Here is a 21624-nt window from a genome sequence, read left to right on the forward strand (position 1 = left end):
AACAGACAAGTCTATCGTCGCGTAGTCCCTCGCCGAAGCCGCTCTCTCAGCCGCAAACCAGACACAGAGAAGAACGTGCCAACGGAATCTCGTACTCCCAAGCTATTAGAGGCACAGTCCCTGTCTCCTCTATCCCGGACTCTTCTCTTCGGCTTCCATTCTAACGCTCAAGACCTGAGTCAAACCCCAGGCATAAACCAGCTTTTTCGAACCTTCATGCTCCAACTTGCAAGCCTCCTCCAGGCACAGCAGCCCCTCTTCGGCGGCTAAACTCACCATCGTAAACTGGAACGCAAACGGCATTCTCGCCTTACAGAAAAACAGAGCTCTCTTCCTCTCTCAAATTTTGGAGGAACTCTCAATTGACGTTGCATGTATCCCAGAAACACATCTCAAAGCGACACAAAGGTTGTATATCCCCAATTACACTGTCTACAGAGCAGATCGCCCAAACTCCAATGCCGGTGGAGGAGTTGCCACAATCGTCCGCAACAATGTCAGGCACAAGCCCATAAGTACGCCCACCCCCTCATTAGAAGCATGCGGCGTTGAAATCAACCATGACGGAGAAACCGTACGAATAATCACTTGCTACTCACCTCCTGATAACCAGAACATCAAGGAAATTCTAACACTGTTAGAACACAATAATCCTACAGTTCTAGCTGGCGATTTCAACGCGAAACACCACGCCTGGGGATGCATCTCGAAAAACACCAAGGGAAATTCACTCCTACGCTTGTTACAACAACACAGCTTCGTCCTAGAAGCGCTTCCCGAACCCACTCATTTTCCTGGCGACTCGGAAAAAACCCCAGACATACTAAACATCTTTCTACCAAAAAGATCACACTTGAAAAGGACCCCTGGACTCTGCCACGTCTTAATTCGGACCATAACCCGGTAATTTTAGAAATCCCAGGAACCCTAACTAAAGAAACTCCGACTATCGCTGTAATAGACTGGCTTACATTGAGATTCCTTCTGGAAAAGTCATCATTCAGGTGCGAAGCCGTCCACTCCATTTCGGAAATAGACAAAGTCGTCGACTCTCTCACGCTAGAACTCAAGGAGAAGATTCGACAAGCCACAAAGCTTGCTCCAATGCATCTGGCAAATGCAAAACTCCCCAAAAACACACTAGAGCTCATCCGCAAGAAAAATGCACTCCGCAAGAAATTACAAAACACGCGAGACTCCTCCGTCCGTCCAAAACTTAACGCTACAAAACGTAAATTACACGCTATTCTTCAAGAGCACAGAACAGAGGGCCTTGAAAAATACATCTCCGAAGCAGAGGAAAATCCCAAACGCGCATGGAAAGTCGTCAAATCCCTTCGTAATAGGAAAATCTACTCTCCGCCACTCACCTACAATGGTCTTGCGTACTCAGCAGACGTAGATAAAGCGAACATACTCGCTGACTCCCTCAAGGAACAGTGCTCTCCCTTCCCAGTCAAGGACGAATTCACCGAATTCCACGCCACAATAACCGAATCTGCGAACAACTTCAGATCGAAAAACTCGGAATTTCCCATAGCATCACCTCAAGAGATAAAAACCGCCATAAGGTTTTTAAAGAAAAACAAGGCCCCCGGTCCTGACGGCATCTCCAATGATGTGCTGAAAGTGCTCCCACGCATCCACTTAGTAGCCATCTGCAACATAGTCAATGCAATGATGAGACTACAATATTTTCCTACTGCCTGGAAAGAAGCGACAGTAGTATGCCTCCCAAAAGCCGGTAAACCCCTTAATTTAGCGTCTAGCTGCAGACCAATCAGTCTACTTTGCACCCTCAGCAAATTAGCTGAAACAATAATTTTAGACAGACTCAACAAGTTTATCGAAGAAAAAGAAATTCTACCAGACTTCCAGCATGGTTTTCGCCCTCGTCACGGAACCTGCCATCAACTTCTGCGAGTCGCGGAAATCCTTGCCAACAGCTTCAACAAAAGATCGCACACATCTATGCTTCTTCTTGACGCCAAACAAGCATTCGACAGAGACTGGCACGACGGGCTTATTCACAAGCTCATTAAGCTAGAAACTCCACATTACTTAATTGGCCTCGTGAAATCCTTTCTTTCCGATAGAACACTCAAAGTTCGGGAAACAGCACTCTTTCAGACCCAAAAAACATCACCGCAGGAGTACCACAAGGTTCCAAATTGTCGCCTTCTCTCTTCAATATTTTCTCGTACGATATGCCTAAACACGATAAAATCATTACCGCACAATACGCGGATGACACTGCTCTTTTATACACATCTAAAGTGAAGATGCACTGCGCCTCTGTCATGAATAAATTCATTCCTACACTTCTCCAATGGTACCATGCGACGCTGAGCCTCCCAGTACAGGTGCGCAACACTTGATGCCTCGTACGCGCCAAGATTTTTCATTAATCGCGGGATTTAGCGTAATCGCCGACGTTTGGGAGAACGTGGGGAAAGAAGGAAAAAGTAATCACACAAGTTATTAAGTTGTATTGCACGTATATTTGGCCCAGCCCTTCCCTACAACGTGGTGGCCGTAGCCGCCCACGCACAGCAGCCACGCAGGGCTCGCCGTCACACCTCTACTCTCATATACACGCGCGCGCCTCGAAGCTCTCGCCTCTGACGTCGCGCAGTCTAACCCGTCTGCTCTCTCTCTCTCTCTCTCTCTCTCTCTCTCTCTCTCTCTCTCTCTCTCTCTCTCTCTCTCTCTCTCTCACACACACCCGAATTTCGGCTCGGCGCAAACCGCTCGAGTAGCTACGCGGCCGGCGCGCTCTCTCTCTCCCTCTTTCTCTCTCTCCCGTACGTATAATCGCGAGCACCGCGCGCGCTCACCGCGGCGTCGTCGGCCGAACCAACGCGGTCCCCTCTCTCTACTCTCGGGCACGCACACCTTAGCTGCGCGCTCACCAACAGCTCTCGCCAGCGGTCCCAGCCCGGCGATGCCTGAACCGACGCCGGCGTAGCTATCAGCTTCCCCCCCCCCTCTCTACTCTCTCTCTCGCTCTTCTCGGAGCTCGCGCGCACAGGCTTTGCCTCGCGTTGGCAGCAAGCCCGACCTGCTGCTACCGAGCAGCGAGGATTTCTCAGACGCCCCGATGCCTCTCTCTCTCGCTCTCTCACTCACACACTCTCCCGCGTTTCTTCTGCGCTGCGCTTCTCTCTCTCTCTTTCACGCTCTCGCGCACGCTGGCCCGATGTCTCGCGTGGATGACGTCGAGGTGTGCGCCCGCACCGCACACCGCTCTCTCGTCTCGCTCACTCTTTCTCGCACACACCCGCGGCTTTCTCTCTCTCTCTCTCTCTCTCTCTCTCTCTCTCTCTCTCTCTCTCTCTCTCTCTCTCTCTCTCTCTCTCTCTCTCTGCAGACTGGGGAATGAAGGCCTGGCTCCCGTTCCGGCTTCCTTCCTCTGGCTGAATGGCTGGACGGTCGTCTCCGGGGAGGGATCTCTTCCTCGGGGCGGTGGTCCAGGTCGTGGCGCTGCTGCTCTCTCACTCTCACTCTTTTCTCCAATTCACTTCCGCGCGCTCTCGTCACGTCGAAGTGTTATCGACAGGGAAAGGAACTGCCGAGCCGCTCTGCCGTTCGCGCGCTCGGCGTCTCGCCGTCGGCCATCGGGCCCGGCTGATAACGTAACCCGATTGGCCGCGCGAGGCGCGAGACGCGCTGATTGGCTGCTCGTCTCGCGCCAGCTCGAACCGGCGAGCTCCCCCCTTGGGTACGTCGGCCAGCGAATTCCACGAATCCACGGGACGTAGCTCGCGTCCGAGAAAACGCGGCCCTCGCTGGAACCGATCGCCTTTTCTTCCTCGCATCGAGTGAGGTTGCCGCGCAAACAATAACGCGCGATTTACTCGGCTGCGACGTACAACGTCGCAACCATAAATGGGGTTTTAACCTCAATGAAACCAAATCCGAAGCAGTTTTCTTCTCACACCGTAATATTCCCCCGGATAACCTGATTGTCAACAATCACAAAATACCTTGGAGCAAAACGGCCAAATATCTCGGAGTGGTATTTGACAGAAAACTCTCTTGGTCCCAACAAGTTACAGCAGTCAAAAATAAAGCAAACGGCGTTTATAGGTCTCTCAAACCCTTCTTCGCTAACAAAAAAGTTTCCTCACAAACAAAAGTTCGCACATTCAATGCGATCGTTAGAAGCATCTGCACCTATGCCATCCCTGTATGGGGCACTGCCAAAAGATTACCTAAACTCAACAGCACGTACATGAGAATCCTCCGTGGAACTCTCAACATACCATGGTTCATAAGAAACACACAAATCCTGAAAGAAACCGGGCTTCCCTCCCTCCACGAAGCGTCTCATACGTACGCAATCAATCTCCGAGACTCGTGTGCTAACCACAAAAATCCAACGATCAAAACTCTGGCAAATACCGTCAGCCTACCTAGAGACAGGGTTCCTAGACCTTGCTCTCTCACTAAAAACTGATCCCCTTTCTTCCATCCCATCTACTTTCTCTAGCATCGCATAGCGCAAAAGACCGCAACAAAAGCGATCTTCAAATACGCATTTCAGCATTTCGTTCTTCTTTTCTCACGGTTTATAACCTCCGGGTTGGTAACCTACGGGGAGGTGGTTTAGTCGGTAGGCGCCGCAAGGTGAATCCGACACTACCCTCTATTGGGTGTCTTTAGAAGATTCCCCTCCTCAGTCCATCAAAAGAAAAAAAAAAAAGCGCGGAGCGACAGTCGCTCTCCGGCGACCGAACGGTCTGAACGGCAGCAGCCCCGGACACGCTCCCAGAGTCTGGAAGGCCGATAAGCCCCGGACTCACCTCGTGCGCCAACGAGTCTGAAAGGCCGATAGGCCCCGGACTCACCTCGTGCGCCAACGAGTCTGGAAGGCTTTAGGCCCGGACCTCGTTACCAAGAGGCGCCTGGCGGCTTATAGCCCCGGATACGAACCCAACAACCTCGAGCTCGCCCACTTACGACGCGTTTAGGCCCTACAAATTTCAATAAAGAAACAAAACCTTGAAAGCGACGAAAACTCTCTTTATTTAAGGAGCCCTCCAAGGATCCTCTTCCAGAAAGCCGCCATCAATCCCTTCACCACTAATAATCGGCAATTGGCTATCGCGGCATATCGAGTCGGTTACCCTGGCGAACTCGCTTCTCGGAGAAATTACTCGACGGCGTAAGGAACCGAAGCTGGAGGGTCTCTCAAGGTCGCAGAGAGAAATTCCCGGCTTCGATAACTCGCGGGATAATCTAGATAATTCGAACACAATTCGGTTGAGCGAAAGTTCCCGAATCGTGCTCTGACCGTGCCTTTTCCCCTCTCCGGTAACCGCGCACCTAGCCGCCGCAAGAGTAAGGCCTCTCTCTCTGAGGTCCGCGCTTCGGGAATCAAAATGAGGCCAAACGCGAGTCGTTATCAGTTTTCGGCAAACAGTCATGCGCGGTCATAAGCGGAATCATCGTAGGACGAGGCAGCAACGTAGACGGGCGCGTGCGGAGATTACTCGTGATCGCACACTCGTCTTCGTGCCCGTAACATCGCCCGACACAGCCCGCGAAGACTCGCCTACCATACAAATCCGCAGCAAGGTTGTGGTGGTAGATCCCGTCAAGGCCTCGCCTTCGGTCGAGCTACCACCCGAAATTATTGGTTTTGAGGTGCCAAGGCCAACATCTCCGTTACCGACGCCTGAGGAAGTCTTTAAGACGATCCCGGACGTCGACACGGGGTGCATAACCTTGTGCGCTTCCCCCGGCGAGGACGAATCTGAGGAACCAGAGCCGATAGGGATAACGCGTACGCAAACCCGGCCCAATATCATCGTGCCTCCCGCTCGAGCACCTTTAGCGGAGACACCTCGAATTGCTCGTTTTAAAAAGCCGCGATCAAACAACACGCCGCAGAGGGACCCGCGTATCATCAACCAGGTCAAGAGGAGGGTGCTCCTTGTTTCCCCGGGCACTAAGCTAAAAATCATCCAGGCGCACGAGTTGCCTGCGCCCCCAATAAAGAGAAAGCGCTAAAACTACCCTTCAATCAAAACAATCAGCCCTTTTCAGGGCTACCAACAAATAACGTAGAAAAACTTCTCGTTTTTTCCTCTTACCGACCGTCTAACTCGTATCAAAATGACGATCATTAATAAACGATAAACAAAAAATGTTATATCGGCTTGAATAATTTTCTAACGAAGCAGATTCAAAGTATGCATTTCAAAGCTTAAATTAACTGCAGATTCAAATCGAATAAAAGTTTCATCGATTTTTCAAAACAAATATATAATATAGCAAACAATCAATCCCCGCGTAAAACTAATCGACGCATACAAACTTGAGCTGACGGTTCGCCTCGCGGGAAAACGCAAGAAGAGACAGAAGAACGCAAGTAGTTCGAGCGCGCGTGACGTTTTAGACATCGCAGACTATAAGGAAAGACAGAAAGGGAGCGAATATAAGAGAGGGAGAAGAAAAGAGAAAGAGAGAATGGCAGAGCGAGCGAACGATGCAGCAATTTAACCGCGTTGATTAGAGTCGTATGTAGAATCGAGAACCGGATTCCAAGAACCTGTTTCCATGTTCACGTAAGATCCCCGAGAGTAATCGACTGACGGATCGGCGACCGTTCGAGTCAGCGACCCCGACGAAACGACTGCCACCGCAACAGCCACTACCATACACATATGAGCTGCACTTGTCGTGCGTGAATATGTGCATGCTCGATACGGCAAAACCGAGCTGATGGGGAAAAAGCTGGTATCAGGTGCTACCTTGCAGCGATCGGTTCGTAAGAAACATTGCTATTGTTCGCGATTTCATTATATCATACTTTTTTAAGCGAGTAAATAATCTAATCGAGTTATTTTATCGCTTCATGAAAAACTGCTTAACATGATTATGAATCTCGGCTATACTTCTGAAACTCGCCAAGCGCAGATACTCGGTCATTAAAGACGCGTATAATATCCTACTCCCATTCGGTTTGGCACGCGTGCGGCAGAGCGCATCATCGCGTACTCGCTCCTCTTTCGCGCTCGGCAGCACATCGCAGACACCTTTTGAAAAGAAGACACTCACTTCTACGCGGAATAACTTAACCTCTCTTAATGTATATACTGGAGCCTTCGTCTAGCTCTTTCTCTATTTCGCTTTCTCTCTCTGTCTCTCTCTCTCTCTCTCTCTCTCTCTCTCTCTCTCTCTCTCTCTCTCTCACTCCGGGCTATGCACACCTTAATGGGAGTTCGTTACGCGGATAATCTTTGCGCGGCGCGCGCATATACTAATCACCTGTGCGCGCGAGCGCGTAAGTCGCGCGACGCCAGTGTGTGGGCTTGCTTATGCGCCTTTTAAGAAACGGAGCGTTGAATAATATCGAGCGCGCGGGTTATGCTTAGATGATGAGCATTTTGACTCGTCGTCGTAGATGCGTGTGTATGTGCTTATGTGTACAGCGCTATACGTGGAAAAAGCGGCAAGAAGCGGTGGATCATATTTGAATGTTTAAGCCTAGCAATGTAGCTGTATGTATGGACTCGTATAACGCAAGTAGAAGCGAAGCATCAGGCAAAGTGACAGCTGCAACGAACCGATTAAGTCTCCTTCAAAGATGCGAGTTGCTGAAACTCATTAGTTTCGCGTAACGCTTTAGCCGTCGCTACGCCTTCGTCGTCGAGTCGTCGTTGGGCGGATGCAGGGAGTCGCGGGGAAAAATGAAAATGACGAGAAATGCCCCGAGTAATTGCTCCTAGTGCTGTGTGTTGGCTCTCGCGACTGTATACGATTGTAAAAGGGTGCGCTCGCTGTATGAAAGACTTGTGATCAGGGAAATATTCGCTGTTTTCCTGTCGCACAGCCATTAGACGCAATTATGTGGCTGTTTATTGCTCTACTTTTAGAAGAAACGTTTTTAGCGTTGAATAGTGTCGAACAAGTTTTTTGACAAATTTGTATCTGATGACTGATTCATGCAATCATATATTAAATAAATATGCTCAGGTAACATATAGATATGTATACTTAAAGCTGTTTTCGATAAGGCATTTCATTTGAATTTCATATAAATTTACTTTTTCGTCCACTGCATATCTTGAGGATACAAGCAAAAGTAACACAATTAAGGAAAAACTCGGAGTGCACTCGCACCATCTACAGCTTGTACACGACTTATCGAAATATATATTCTAGGTCTAAATAATCTCACTCATCTGGTCGCGAGCGACGGCTTATTTCTCGAATAATAAACAACGCACTTAACAGGCTGAAATATGCATACATGGATACGTGGCTTCAGTGCGCCGGTAGTTAATTAGCGCGTAGTAATATGGACATGTTAAAAATCGGCGCATATAATGCAAATCGTTCCTATTAGAGAAAGCGTAATGGCAGCACGGGTGGTCCCATATACTCTCTCTCTCTCTCTCTCTCTCTCTCTCTCTGTCTCTCTCTCTCTCTCTCTCCCTTTCTCTCACTAGTGCTATTTGCGCACCTTGCGATCTCGCGTGCGCGCAATTATCGGTTCTTTTGGGGGCCGCAAGATCTCATCGGGGAGAGCATAGTAACATCTTCGCCGCGGCAGTACAGCGATAATACGCTCCCCACTGAGCGACTTCTTACATCGAGAAGAGAGAGAAAAGCCTGTGTTTATAGTGTGCACTCGCAAGAGAGACGGTAGCCGAGATCGAGCTTCTGGGTTGAGCATTAAAGCACGCTACTTTGTTTCAGGAGGCTGTTGAGCTTTTGAGCAAGGAGATGCCGACGCGCTGCTATTTCCCGCGAGAGGTCTTGCGACGCTTTTGTTTACGCGCACTAAGTAATTACGTGGTTGGCGTAGCTATTTTTGAGTATTATCGATGAAACGTTGCAATATGAGCGCAACTTTAGAGCTACTAAGGGTGTATTCCGTTATTATAAAATATATATATATATATCTGGAGTCACTGAATATGAAATTTTGGACTGCCCATTCTCCTATTGCTAAGCTGCTCGAGTTTCTATCTAGTTAAGTAAGGTGGTGCATGGGCATTTTCACATTTAAATATTATTCTTTAGCTGAGCAATATTTGCTCAAGATTTCTACTAGTGTATAGAATCATATATGGTCCATATGTCATCACATATGATTATATATAGTAATACATGACTTTTGTCTTTATATAATTTGAAATAGACCTATACAGGCATGTATGATTGTACATAGTAGTTAGTATAGAATTATATAGAACCACGTATGCGTACGTGTGTGTGTGCGTGTGTGTGCGTGTATATGTGTCTAAATATCTATAATTAGTCTAATCTATCAAATTCGCGATTGAAATACAGTTTTATATATATATATATATATATATATATATATATATATATATATATATATATATATATATATATATATATATATATATATATATATATATATATATATTGTCATACATAAATATGCAGTATAATGTATGCATTATGTCATAAAAGAGTACTTGTTCTTATTCAACTACTAGTAGAGCGGGTAAAATTATTTATAATCGTATGTAACTATACAATTCTATGTGTAATCATGTATAATCATTCAGGATCATGTAAGATTATTTAAAATTATATAAAGACAAAAGTCATTTATTTCTATAGATGATTCTATACACGGGTAGACACATAAATAAAACGGTAAGTCATTCATGTCAAAACTGCTTTTAGCTGAACTTTCTCATACTCTAACTGTTGTGTTATGTTACTTTTTGTGCATATAAATTTACAGACTGAAACTAATGATAAAATAGCAATACAATATAGAAAATGTAAAATAAATAAAATAGTTACGGAACTCCATACCCCACAACTTTAAACATAAAGCACAAACGTAAAATTACTTTTGCAAAAATGCGATTGTTTCGCAACCGGTTACATTTATTATCTATATATAATTTTATAATAGTGCCAATGTCTACTTGACACTTATAAAAATAACATTATTGTAAGTTTATTTGTGTGAATAATTAAGTACACTTTTACTACAACGAGGATATTAATGACGTAAATGCCTTAGCTTATACCTGGAAAATACCTAGAACATTCGTTACGCTCTTAGTGTCTAATAGCTTTTAGGTATATAGTAGTATATATATAGTAGTACAATTACGTAGTGAATGTGGAGTTTTAGTTTAGGTATTTTAAAGATGTGTATAACAATTTTTACTATAAATATAGTAGAAATCTTCTTTGAACGAGTATGACCTTGTATTACTATTTAATATAGTATTTTTTTCTACATTTGTAGTAAATTTTAATATAGAAGCGTTTGCTTTAACAATTATGTATACGTATCCACCTGGCGTTAAAAGCATTTCATTTGAAACGTAGATCTACATAGCTGGCTGAGCGACAAAAGCAGAAACAAAGAAAAAATAAAAATAAATGCAAAAGGAACGGCAACGTGCACTCGAACTGTCGAAGCAAAAAAGCTGAGAAAGAGAGCGCAGTAGCAGGCGACGGGCGTCAGTCGCACTTATCTTCCCCTCGCAATCAAGGCAATATATTCCAGGCACGAACTATTGTCGCCGCCGTTGGTGCTGCGCTATACCGCTGCTGAATGGAAGCTTTCACTTAAAGTTGCAAGCGCGCGCGTCGCTCGGACAAAGAGATCATTACAGAGAGCAAAGAAAGGCGCACTGCTGCAACAGACATTTAAATACCTGGAATTCACGCCCTGATTATATGCCTATGCGCCGATGCCGCCGCCACCGACCTACGTCGCGTTCAAGAGCGAGCCAAGCCAGCGGCAGATGCCAACTATTATGGATAACGGACGGTATCCGTATAGAAATCCTCCGTTTTATTCTTCCTCTTTTCTCTTTTTGCGCGCAGCTAATCGCACAGATTGCGATTTTCTAGCTGTATAGAAAGGAGCTTGCATTCTTCAAAAAGTAGGCAAAAAAGATCTGGAATAAAGTAATCTCACTACGCTCTTACTTGTTAGAACGAAATATCATATTTTGTCCTTCTCAGGTAAGCTTCTGCATAAAACGACAAATTTTTATTGTACTATTAAGGATAGATGGAGCCTTTAAATAAGTATACAAGTACATTCGCAATTTTATTCAGGCGAGACTATACATGCGTTTATATTTTGAAGATATTTTTGATCAGAAAAATAATAAATAGTGCTTTCTCGCTTTTTTGGAGTGAGAAAACTATTATACTGCTTAATGAATTTGAATAAATTCATCGCAAAATGTTTTTAAGTGATAGCCCCGACATTACTAGTATTTAAAGATTCAAAAATCATACACGATAAGAACTGTGGACTGTAAGGAGCTCCGATTTTTTTCACATATTCGATGTCGGGACATACTCATTTTTCTTTTTTCGGCAAACCTACAGATTTGTTCGTTATAAATATTTGATTTGCTTAGCTATTGATTGACGTAATTATTATTGTTATTACATATCCCAATAACACTTAATTAAAACTCGTGTTTTATAAAAATATCTTTATAATATTTAATAAACATATTTAAATATTAAATAAATAAAATATCTAAATATATTTAATGAACATCTTCTAACTACTTGAAGACTCAATGTAATAACGTTAAAGTAACATAGAAAATTGAACATAATTTTTTTTCTAATGCATTTTCCAGTCTGGATATCATCGGGATTACTGATCAGAATCCGACTTGGAATACTGATCAAAATCCAAAATAAAACAGGATACATCTAGTTGGATTCCAATTAGATTCTCTGATACGATTCCGATCAGACTTAGGCAAAACTGGTTAGATTACAGTTGGAACCCTAGTTGTATCTACATAGATAAGTACACTTATTTGTCGTAACTCTTTTTCAGACAAACTTCTGCATGAAACAACAAATTTAAATTACATTATAAATACTATAAAGGATAAGTGGAGCCTTTGAATAAGTATAAGTGCATTCGCCTGGCCGCTGCCAATGGAAAGAAACAAATGGTAAGCTAAAGAACTTTTTATACTTTCTACTAGATTTGATTTTTTCCAAGCTTGAACGAAAAACTTACATGTCCGCGTAAATTTCAATTTCTAATGAATCTCTCTATTTTTAGGTGCAGATCTTGTTAGAATACGGCGCTAACCCGAATACGCTAGCAGGCGACGACGTATTTCCTTTATACCTCGCGGCAGCCAGATCAGATATGTCGTCAGCGTTGAAGACATTACTTGAACGCGGCGCAAACATTTTCAGATGCAGAATATTGCTCAACTCATCTCCTCAGCAGGTGATCTACTCGCAGAAGACCAAGATGGAAATACTCCGTTCGCTCTAATCCGGTACAGAAATGTAAATCCATGCAGCAGGCTAATTATGAGGAATTTGGTCTTAATAAAAGCTTGCAATCCTTGTATTGAATTGAAGGATGAAAGCATCATGCACCCTCGTAGAAATGTTCAGCAGTTTATTAGCAGTCACTGCCCAGTTCAGATTGAACTGGCCAGTGCGTTGAGCAGTGACTCGCCAGTCGCTGTGCCTATTTCGTCAGATTTTTGACACAGTCACTGGCCAAGGACTGGGGAATCAGACTTGAAAATAGAAATGACAATTATGCGTTTCTTACTATTTTTAGCATTGGAAATTAATAAAAATGACTAGAATAAAAAGAAATAATTAAAAATATGTTTTTTGACAATGTTTCAATGTAAACTTTTAGTATAAAAAGTATGTGTTAAAAGTCAACCTAACCCTACAGATGCATATACTCATATATGAAAGTATGTACAAGTATGCGGTACTGACTGACTTTGTGTTGTGTAAGTGGAAGTACTGTATAAAAAGTGTCATCGGTGTGCTCAAAGTCACCAATCATGAGGTTTGAACAGATATTTCAACCTCATCAGTATGCGAGGTAGTTTCTGTCAGTGTCCAAGTACTATCATTATCATGTTAAATCCATGATATTAAAGTTGAATGTCTGTTCTTTTGTGTGAAGACTTGTTAAATTATTTAAAAACTGGCTGCCATGTCAGTTTTTACTTGACTGTCTTAGTTCGGCTTTTCACCTTGAACCTTATGGCTTCGGCGTCAAAAAATACAGGTGGACTCATACATGAAAGTCGAATTCATATCAGTTAGAGTGAATTCAACTCAATATATTGTTTGAACATGCCAATACAAATTAAGTTGCAAAATTTCAATGCTCTAGGTATGATAGTTTTCAAATAAGAGCAAAAATAAAACTGTGAAACAAGTAATCGAAACCAATAAAAATTTAATTTTGCTCTAATTTGTAAACTATCATAAATAGAGGACTAAAAATTTGCATCTTAATTTGTATTGGCATGTTGAAACAATATATTTAGTTGAATCCATTCTAGCTGATATTAATTCGTCTTTCATGTATAGACCCACCTGTATATTTTGCCACCAAAGCCATACGGTTCAAGATCAAAAACCGAACCAAGATGTTTAAGTAAAAACTGACATGGCAGTCAGTTTTTAAATAATTTAACAAGTCTTCACGCCAAAGAACAGACATTCAACTTTAATATCATGGATTTAGCATGATAATGATAGTACTTGGACATTAACAGTAACTGGCTCGCATACTGATGAGATAAAAATATCTGTGCAATTCACTTTGCAGACCTCATCATTGGTGACTTTGAGCACAAAGATGACACTTTTTTATAATTTACACTTAATCAACAATTGAGTTAGTGTATACCACATCATGTTTAACATTGACTGAGAATGTGAGAACTGTGTGTGGTGTTATCTGTTACTAGGAATGAAGGCGCGCTTCGCGCGCTCCTTATTCTATCTATGTCTAATAACCCTGGTAGAAAAAACAACATAAGTTTTGGGTACACTAATTTCTGCTAATATTTTTACCATATTACCTACCATATGTTACCATATTCTGTAATACTTTTAATATAAATATATTAACAACGCCCAAAGTCGTTGTCGTTAAGGTCTGAGAAGTGTATTTGAAGAAAAGTTCAGTAGAAGAGTCAGTGAGTATAAGCCTATTATTACAACCCTATTCATTTGCATTGTAAAAAAGCTAGGCAATTGAAATTTTACACAGATACTTGATATGCTACCTATAAAAACATGTAATCCAGATGATTTTAATTTAACTGTTTTCATTCATATTTTTACATTGAGGCACATGTGAATTTTTTAATTTGGCGGGTCACATTTTGCTTATAGGCAATTACGCAGTAAATACTATCTCTAGCACATTGTATTTTTGGTTTTCAGTGTATTTTTACATGAAGAAAGTGATAAATATTTTGCCTTTCTTGTCAAGACATTAATAAGAATTTTAACTCTTAACAGTCGTGAGAGATTTTGAGATCGATGCCTATTTCTCTATTTTTGCATTTGCTCTCATTCGAAAACTAACGGGTCTAGAGAGCGCATATTTTACATATAGATTTATTTTGTGTCAATGAAACAATATACAAAGTTCAATTAACCTTAACTGAAATACTTTTTATTTCGATTCCGACACTGATGTGAATAACTTATACGACTAAATAATTATCATGGGTGTTGAAGTCGAAATCAAAAGTATTTCAGTTAAGGTCAATTCAACTTTAAATATTTTCACAACCAAAACAGAAATATATATGCAAAAAATGAGCTCTCTAGAAATTAGTTTTTAAATGAGAGCAAATGCAATGCAATGGAAAAATCTCAAAATCTCTCACAACTATTAAAAGTAAATATTCTCATTAATGCCTTAACAAAAAAGCCAAAATATTTATCATTTTCTCCAGGTAAAAATACACTGGAAACCGGAAATACAATGTGCTAGAGATAGTAGTTACTGCGTGACTGTCTATAAGCAAAATGTGAGTCGCTAAATTAAAAAATTCACATTGCCGTTGGTGTGAAAATATGAATGAAAACAGTTCAATTATCTAGATTACATATTTTAAAATTTAAAGGGCATTGTAGTGATAAACTCAAATTCACTGACTCGGATACTGAACTTTTCTTTAAATTCACTTCTTAAACCTCACCGTGGGCGACTTTGGGCACGGAGACACAATATATCTTTATACTTTTTATTCTTTTAATTGCACTTCTCACTTATATTTAAAAAAAACTAAATAACATACACACACACACACATTATTACCTACTTCAAATAGGGTTAGGGTGACACTTTTCAATGCACATGTGTCAATACTACACTTTTGGTAATGATTAATTTATCAAGATTTCTTGTTGGTAATATTGCATATATTTTTTTCTGAATCCGCTATTCAGATTTCATACTATTTAACCTCATTTCATTTTATTTTAAACACCTGAAAAATTTCTACCAGGGTTATGACTGTTATGAGGGTTATGAATTTAAAGCGTGCGGGTTCTCATCTGTTACCTAGGCAACCGACCATAGCAACCAATCAGAATCACGTATTAAAGGCTTCACAACCAAGTCCATCATTTTTTTAAGAGAGGATTCTGCTGTATAGCATAGCAGACAACATATACAACCTGTATACTATATGTGGTATATACTCTTATATCTATGTGTGTATGGTTAGGTACTGATTGTGCTGCTATATGAATATAAGTAAGATATAAGCCGACAGCCTGTACCACCTGTAGTATACACTACGTAGCATCCCTACTGAAAGAAATCAGCTGATTATCAGCTGATAATCATGCCAAAATGTCAGGTGATAATCAGCTGATAATCATTTGGATATTTTATTATTGTGATAAATTGTTATTTGTTTTATATTATTTTGTAGTAAGTCTTTTTGGTATATTAGTTAATAAATAAGGTGCATTATAAGAAAAATTAATACACAAAATTGTTATAGTACAAAACGTTTTATTAATTAAATAAATTCAATATTTTTAACAAGAATTCCTTACTGCTGATTAAAATTATCTAAATAAATTTTCCTCTCATCTCTAATTAAAGAAGTAAGACTCTGTGGAGTTTTGTAACATAATATCATGATCATCTTGGGTTTTATTTTTGTACCTCTTGTTATCTTTGAGATAATCTTCATATAAACCTGTAAATCTAAATACATAATAAGTAATCAACAATTGACAATGTATATGTAGACACACATACGCAGACACATAGACACACACACACACATAGGGTCGTGGCAGCTAAAAAGGCATAGAGCACAGCACACAAAATTAGCATTGGTTAGTATATCTATAAAGCTCAAACGCACAACACACAAGATCTTGTGCTTTATATCTATAGATATACTAACCAATGCAAATCTTGTGAGTTGTGCTCTATGCCTTGGATGAAATGGAATTTCATGCAGTATGTCCAAATTGTACTGCATATATAGGAAAATTTGGTGAAATCGAGGCTGTAAAAAACTGTCACATATGCACAACAGAACTGAATCTCAATAATCCCAGTAATGCAAGTTCTTTTGTGTTAATGGACCCTTCGTCCCAGATAAAAGATTTAATCAGTATGTATCAGGTTCATTACGATTTTGTGGTTAAAGAAAGAGTGCATGAAGCGAATTGTTTAAATGATATTTATGATGGTAAAGAGTATAGAAAATTTGTCATTTCTTTGCCAGAAAAAGAAAAAAGAAATTATATAAGTGCAGTTTTCAATACATGGTGCCAATAAATTTAAGGAGTCAAGCCTGGGTTAAATCCTGCAAAAAAACAAAAAGATATTCTTCTTACCAAAAAATTTTTGATTTGATGTAATTCGAAAAAAAAAATTCTATTGAAAATATATAAAATATACACCATTTTTATCGAAAAAAACATGTATATACCTTGTAAAATCATTGACCAAAATTCATGACATTCCACTATATAAATAAGTGTTTTTAGTCACTTGCCACGGCTTTTTGAAAGATCCGGACCGTCTTCTTTACTCTATCCGGGCTTAAAATGTAAATTAAAATGTAAAACATTGCTAGCAACAAATTTTGTTGCTAGCAATGTTTAATTGATATTTTTTAGATAACAAAATTTGTTGCTAACTATATTTAATTCATATTTTTTAGAAATGTCTCTCGATCGGTCCGAGGGGGCATGTTTAAGGTACATTTTAAGCCCGGATAGAGTAAAGAATACGGTCCGGATCTTTCAAAAAGTCGTGGCAAGTGACTGAAAACACTTATTTATATAGTGAAATGTCATGAATTTTGGTCAATGATTTTACAAGGTATATACATGTTTTTTTCGATAAAAATGGTGTATATTTTATATATTTTCAATAGAATTTTTTTTTCAAATTACATCAAATCAAAAATTTTTTGGTAAGAAGAATATCTTTTTGTTTTTTTGCAGGATTTAACCCAGGCTTGATCCCTTAAGTGTTCGCAATTTTCGATATGGCCGTTATTCCTTATGATTAACGAATTACCGAAGCAACAAAGAATGTCTAAGTTAGTTAATTGCGGTTTATGGTTCAATAAAAACAAATCAGACATGAGCATATTTTTAGCCACATTCGTTGAAATGATAAATCAAATAACGAAAAATAGTATTACATGTCTGATAAAGGGAGAAGAGCTCCATTTAAACCTGCACATTATTAATTGCTGTGTAGATTCAGTAGCTCGTGCTCCTGTTCAAGTGATTAAGCAGTTCAATGGAAGATGTGGCTGCAGTTGGTGTTATCACCCCAGCGTGTGGGTTGATAATGCTATGCAGTATCCCTTATTAGAACAAAGCATTAATCTAAGAGAGCATGAGAATACCATTCATGAGATGATGATTGCTACTCCCGACAATCCAGTGAATGGTATTAAAAATCCATCTGCTCTAATAAATCTGCCATATTTTAATATTATTGCAGGCTTTGTCCCTGACTACATGCATTGCTGCTTGGAAGGTGTGGCAAAGCAAATTACGGAATATCATATTACATCAATGAACAATGATGACATAAGAGAAATCGATTTTAAAATAAATCAAATTACTAAATTAAGTCGACAGTTAAGTTTAAGGGGCCAATGGAAAGCTCGTGAGTGGGAGAATTATATTTTATATTATAGTGCCGTAGTTTTACCAGAACATTTAAAAAAAGACCACTATAATCACTGGCTTTTGTTTGTCGAAAGCATGTACATATTGCTACAGGATAAAATTACCATGGCAGATTTAAACCGAGCTGATACGATGCTACATGAATTTGTAGCGAAAACTGAACAATATTTTGGACAAAGAGCAATGACATTTAACATTCATCAACTCCTTCATTTATCTCAAAGTATTAAATTGGGGACCTTTATGGTGCCATTCTACCTTTTCTTTTGAATCAGGGAATCACAATTTACTCAAAGCCATTAAATGTTCATAGGGTGTTACGCTTCAAATAATTAGGCATATTCAAATTAATCATGCAGCTACAGTTTTGGAAGAATATGCATATCCACATATTAGTTAAGTTGTAAAGTTATACTGTAATGATATCACCGGCACACAAAATAAAAAAAGATGTCTGTACAAAAAATCAGACCCATGTATCCTTATGTTTTTCGAGTCGCTAAATCCGAATCCGGGGTCAGTTTGGCCCCATTACGTCAGGGTCAATGTCAGTTCGAGGTCAAATTAAGAAGAAACGGTTCAAAAAAATTAAAATGCCATATATGTATGTTTTTTTGGTCGCTGAATCCGAATCCGGGGTCAGTTTGGCCCTATCACGTCAGGATCAAGGTCAATTCAAGGTCAAACTGAGAAGAAACGTTTCAAAAAAATTGAAATGCCATATATATGTTTTTGTGGTCGCTAAATCCGAATCCGGGGTCAGTTTGACCCGATCACGTCAGGGTCAAGGTCAGTTCGAGGTCAAACTGAAAAGAAACAGTTTAAACCGATAAAAATGTTATATAAAACTTTCCAAAAATGGAAAAAGATACCAAAAATTGTAAAAAGTCTTATTCAAGAGATTTGATCACTTAATATCTTCCTTTTGTACAGAGCAAAGTTGCTTTCGTTTATATTTTTTTCTTATTTTTTTTCCACTAGTTTAGTAACTGTCGATGTCTTTCTTTACTCCTTTTTTCTCTTGTAACGAACTCCTTTTTCTTCAAATGACCTATGCAATGGGTTTCTTTTTCTCTTTTTGTTATTTGTTTTAATGTCTCTCTTCAGCGTCCAGCAAAAATCTGCCATCATGTTGACATTCCATCTTCCTTGGTATCGATTCTCCATTACACTTATATCTTGATGAAATCGTTCTCCCTGTTCTTCACTGACGTATCCTAGATTAAGAGGAAAGTAATCAAGATGGGAATGTAAGAAATGCATTTTATAACGCATCAAGCAACCCAAATTTTTGAAATTCTCCAACATTTGTGCAACATTTTTATCGGTTTAAACTGTTTCTTCTCAGTTTGACCTCGAACTGACCTTGACCCTGACGTGATCGGGTCAAACTGACCCCGGATTCGGATTTAGCGACCAAAAAAACATATATATGGCATTTCAATTTTTTTGTAACGTTTCTTCTCAGTTTGACCTTGAACTGACCTTGACCCTGACGTGATAGGGCTAAACTGACCCCGGATTCGGATTCAGCGACCAAAAAAACATAAATATATGGCATTTCAATTTTTTTGAACCGTTTCTTCTCAGTTTAACCTTGAACTGACCTTGACCCTGACGTGATAGGGCCAAACTGACCCCGGATTCGGATTCAGAGACCTAAAAAACATACATATATGGCATTTTAATTTTTTTGAACCGTTTCTTCTTAATTTGACCTCCAACTGCCTTGACCCTGACGTGATGGGGCCAAACTGGCACCGGATTCGAATTCAGCGACTCGAAAAACATAAGGATACATGGGTCTGATTTTTTGTACAGACATCTTTTTTTATTTTGTGTGCCGGTGTATTCTTCAATCACAAGTTAAGAATTTTTTTAAAATATTAGATATAACTTACTTTGGTAAGGGTGACAGCGTAGATAATACACTGTTATTAAATTATAATCTATCGAACACTGCTACAGCACATTTGAAAATAATAAAAGATGGTTGTTTGAATGAGTCGGATAAAAGAAAAAACAGAAGGTCAAATAATGCATTCATATTATTAAAAGATAACAAATTTGCTTGCTTAAAAAAATGTATTGCAGACAAAGAAAATAGACAAGAACTAACAATCTGCAATATTATAAAAACACGAAAGTGTTATACAAAATATTATGAAATATTACAAAAACTTAAAGAAATTGAAGCAGAATGCTCTATTGTACCTACCAGTGAAATAAAAAGTATTTGTATTTATATGGAAATTTCAAGAAATATGTACATTTTGCCAATACCTAATTTGTTACATTATTGATGACTAAACAAATAGTTTGGATATATTTTTAAACAATTGTTTTTCCTACCTATTTATTGTACCTTTAAATCCACCAAAAAATTAAACTTAAAGAGATACTACCCATAATAGAATTGAAATACGATATAATTAAAATTTTCTACACAGCACACATTTTGACGAGTGCTGTATTGGTAGAACCTCCTTAAATAAATTTTTAAATCTCATTTTAAAATCTATCTCATCTAATTTTGAATAGATTATATCATAATCTTTCATTGTATGAAAATATCCAAATGATTATCAGCTGATTATCACCTGACGTTTTGGCATGATTATCAGATGATAATCAGCTGATAATCAGCTGATTTTTTTCGTAGGGATACTAGGTTAAGTTGTTCCTTTTTGCCTCTTTAACACGTACATTTGAAAAATTATCACAATTATTTGGGTAAACGGTAGATTTAAGTAGATTTGTAATTAAAAATAATTATCGTTATTAAATATGTTTTGATTGTTCTTATTATACCTGTTTATTCGTATAATAGATTTGTATAAATTATACTTGGCAGTTCTTAGCCAGTGACATGTACTTCATACAGTAGCACTGGCCAGTCACTAGTCTGCTTACCAGTTTCGCTGCTCAATTTTCTACCAGGGCAGGAGTTTCCAAAAATGCTGAGCTATTATTCGGAATGTATGCAAAACATCTACAAAATGGTTCTGACGAGGCTCACTGCAACCTGCACAGTTTTTGACCTCCTTACTTGGGACAGCTGGGAGATAGCTCAGCTCATGCTCGATCACAAATTTGAGATGAGTTTTAGACAACGTGATCTCACAGAATTTTCCATGTATGCCGAGGATGTTCTCGAAGCTTTCGAGAGGGCAGAAAAGTGCTACCATGTTATACTGGAACAAGAGGACTTGATCAGCAGTGAAGAAGAATGCTGTGACCACCCCATTCTGCTACAAGAGGAGATGATCAGCAGCGAACGAGAATACTGTGCACCTTATGCCCAAACAAGAGGAGATGATCAGCAGCGAACGAGAATACTGTGCACCTTATGCCCAAACAAGAAGAGATAAAATTTGCCAAAAAATCTCTCTTAGTTAAAAATGTATTAATTTAGCTGGTTATTCAATAAAAAAAATTAATAAAACTGCGAATGCACTTATACTTATTCAAAGGCTCCACTTATCCTTTATAGTATTTATAATGTAATTTAAATTTGTTGTTTCATGCAGAAGTTTGTCTGAAAAAGAGTTACGACAAATAAGTGTACTTATCTATGTAGATACAACTAGGGTTCCAACTGTAATCTAACCAGTTTTGCCTAAGTCTGATCGGAATCGTATCAGAGAATCTAATTGG

This window comes from Nasonia vitripennis, assembly GCF_009193385.2.
Source record: "Nasonia vitripennis strain AsymCx chromosome 3 unlocalized genomic scaffold, Nvit_psr_1.1 chr3_random0004, whole genome shotgun sequence".
NCBI lineage: Eukaryota > Metazoa > Arthropoda > Insecta > Hymenoptera > Pteromalidae > Nasonia > Nasonia vitripennis.